The 3,582-nt window shown below is 34.6% G+C and overlaps 1 long non-coding RNA gene across 1 annotated transcript; it reads right to left on the bottom strand.

Annotated features, from left to right (window-relative positions):
* Positions 1-352: 352 nt before the first annotated feature.
* On the bottom strand, positions 353-2,772 carry LOC113779910. The gene is made up of 3 exons (XR_003469503.1): positions 2,569-2,772; positions 1,657-1,857; positions 353-1,142 (listed from the first exon to the last, which is right to left on the bottom strand). It is a non-coding gene; the product is annotated as an uncharacterized LOC113779910 (long non-coding RNA).
* Between the last annotated feature and the right edge of the window lie 810 nt (positions 2,773-3,582).

Genomic DNA, 3,582 nt, shown 5'->3' with positions numbered 1-3,582 from the left:
TTATATTTTTAGAATAGAAATTTTATTTTTCGCTAGTTTGACACCCAACAACCACTCTATCTCCTGACTCCATCCATAAACTCCTCTATAAAGAAAACAAACAATTACTAACTTCTAAGAAATAAAAAATAAAAGAAAATTTTGAGAAAACTTCTTCCTTTCTCATATGCGTACGTCTCATTTTGGCTGTTACAACACTCTCTCAATTTACTTTTTCCATATAAAAAATTATCCATTTTATTTAAATATCTAATGGTGTGGAATAATAAAAATAAGCTAGACTATGGGCTGTTATTCATGACATAATATTAAACATTTTTAAAAAATAATATTAAATTTAGGAACGTAATAATAAATTCCTGTCCTTAGATCTGGACAAAGGTCTTTGCTGGATATATACTAATTTTTAAGATTGGTGACAACATGCCAAGGCAACAATCATCTGAATAGTGGTGACAACCACTTCAACACAGCTATCATACACAAGAAATTTGAATCTGCTGGAAAATCTGTATTTTCCTCGCTTGCCAGATAGAATGGACTATTATAGTTAATGCCAGCCTCCTAATTTTATGAGCAAAAGAATTTGAGATACAGTGCTTACACCACCACTCAACTTCATTTGATCAAGTTCTATGTCTTCCGTATATCAATTATCAAACATAGCTGTGGAATTGTAGTAGCCGAATAATAATTGTATGCAGTAGCTGAATTGATCCGACACTCGAGCACTGGTCCCAAAATTCTGCAGAAGCACATCAATTTATGATGGACCAGGAAGCAAAATAATTTAGAATGGACCAGGACGGATGGACGGTTCCCAGGTCCATTCTAAATTATTGTGCTTCCTGGTCCATCATAAATTGATGTGCTTCTGCAGAATTTTGGGACCAGTTCTTCGTAAATTATTGGAAGCCAGTCCTTCCTATGCATTCCGTGTTTTAGTAGAATGTCGATGCAAAATTAGCCACGTCTTAATTTCTTCAAGTTGTTCTCCACTAGCATGCCTTTCATTTATGATACCCAGCCATTATTCAGCCTCTGGGGATTCGAGGTTGTTGGCCATATCAATCATCATCCTTCAGCATCGATGTTGCAGGATAGAGGAGGATTCTGAGTAGCACTGGAGAAAATTGGGAGTTCTGCACGGAATGGAGTTCTTCAATGAACATCTTTTCTTAGATGGGATAGAGTTTATTGTATAGTTAATCAGTTTTGATAACTCTTCAGCAATTTGACAACGTGGGTTTAGTGGTCGTTTCGTCCTCTGCTACTTTGTAAGAGTAGCATGCTGCTACTAGCTAGTGACTTTTCTTATTTTATGAATAATATCAATTCGGGTACTACATACTATAATTATTGGTTTACTATAATTCCACAGCTATGTTTGTCCAAAAAAAAAGTTGAGAAGTGTTCAAGTGTCAAAACGGAAGTGCATATTGAGCTAGAATCTCAAAATGCATGCACTTTGGTAGGACTCTTGATTGAGGCTTTTAAAGAGTTGTTATCAATGCTTCAGCTGGTCGGACTCTTAGGGCTTCCGCCTTTGCTATTGCTTCTCCTTTTCTTCACGCTAGATTCCTTTCCTTTCCTCCTCCGAATATTGACTCGAATTGACACTAACGTCATCCTACACCTAAAACTGACTATTCTTACCTTGTTTCTATAGAATTTTGGGAACAGTCCACCCTAAATTATTGTGCTTCCGCCTCCTTTGATCGCCCAGACTCCCATGGGCAATTCATGGGCGCCTCACACCCAACGCCTTTCAAAACCAGTCCAGAGCTGTTGTCAATGCTTCAGCTGGTAGGACTCTTGAGGCTTCCACCTTTGCTATTGCTTCTCCTTCTATGGCCACTACAAATCAATTTGCAAGTTCAGTTCAATGGTATAAGCTACACCAATTATATTGATTAAGATGTATGTGTTTTTCTTTTTTTGACTCATGTATTATTTGATGTGTCCAAAAGAGATCTATATATTAATGGTTGAGGCTTCGACCATTTGAAATGTCTAATGTCCCTGTAGTGCATGAGCAGTTTCTATGTCTTCAAACAAATATTTTCAAAAGTAAGGAGGTGTTACGAGTAGATTTTGATAAAATTTAGTAATTTAAGATAAAATAAAATATATAAGCTTAATAATAGTGATTAGGTTTCAGTTGTTATTGAATTTCAAAGTCAACGTGTCCGTGCTTGTTTAGTGTGTTTGTGGTAGTGGTGAAATCAGAAGTTGGGATTTGCAGGGCAATACAAGTACAAACTGTAAAAGAAGTTGGGATTTGTAGGGCAATACAAGTAAAAATTGTAAAATTAAGGGGACACTCTTACATTTTTTTTGTCAAAAAACTCAGGTTGAGGAAGTCTAAGATTTACAAGGATATAATTGAGCATTTTTGAGATTATAGTGGGATATAAAAGAATTTCTTGAATAAGAGGAGCAAAGTCTAACCATCACAAATGAAGGGGATCGATGCAGAAATTTTTAACTTAATTTTTGTGTGCATGCAGGAGAGAGACTTACCTGAAGCAATCTTAATTTTTGTGTGCAGGCAGAAGAGAGACTTACCTGAAGCAATCACAAGGGATTTTGAAGATTTCTCTATTCCTTCTCAATGCTGAATTTTCGAGCTGCAAATGACTAGCTAGAGATCTTCTGAGCAAGTTTAATAGTTCGGATCACAGTTTAGAGGCCAGTATATATAGGGCAGAGCAGGAACGTTAAAGCTTGTAGGTACTACTGGGGATGCTTCCTTTCAATGCGCTCAATAAGTGTAAATACGTATTTAATGTTTCGCACGATAGATCACGGGGATGTATCTATTAAATAGAACTCCCGTCCTCAATTGTTTAAGCAAGAAAAATTGGTTGATAAGCGCGAGGTATATATATAAAATTAAACTCAATTCACAGTCAAAAATTACATTTATAAATTGCTAAATATCTAACATGCAATTTTTTGCAAATATACAAATCGTGATTGAGTATAGAGTATTAATAGTCAAACCCACATAAAAGAATAGACAACCATTGACACTACTAAAACTCCTCTATTATTTGGATGATCAACAAATTGAAGAAACTACGCTAAAATGTGCAAGAAGATTAATAAATGAAAGTTTTTCAAGTTATGGTATCCCTAACTACTCATGCAAGTATAAATTTTCGGATTAGTGAGCACTATTATCTTGGATAGTTATGATGCAATATTCTTATATATGTAAAACTTACTCTCGTATTGAATCAACTATACCTATAACTAACTCATACCTGCCTTTGTGATTATAAAATTAGTTACAAGCTCATTTCCTGCTATAAAATTATATGGAACAAAGCCATAAAAATCATAAAGGTGTATCTCTACTCATGTGAGTATATTCCCTAGGTTTAGCAGTTTCATGAACTAGTGTTAATTTTTAATTCTCATTATAAATCTAATATCTTGATATTATCACAATTAATGGCCGGTTAATTATGATTAGATGAACAAAAGCACCAAATAACTTTTTCAAGACAATAGTATTAATTAGCCAAGAAATTAATACAAAATAATCATAAAAAGTTCAACTAAATCCCAAAGCAT

This window comes from Coffea eugenioides, chromosome 8 (genome assembly GCF_003713205.1).
Source record: "Coffea eugenioides isolate CCC68of chromosome 8, Ceug_1.0, whole genome shotgun sequence".
NCBI classification, from domain to species: Eukaryota; Viridiplantae; Streptophyta; class Magnoliopsida; order Gentianales; family Rubiaceae; genus Coffea; species Coffea eugenioides.
The sequence above is the reverse complement of the archived record's forward strand: the minus strand, read 5'-3'. Positions and strand labels throughout refer to the sequence as shown.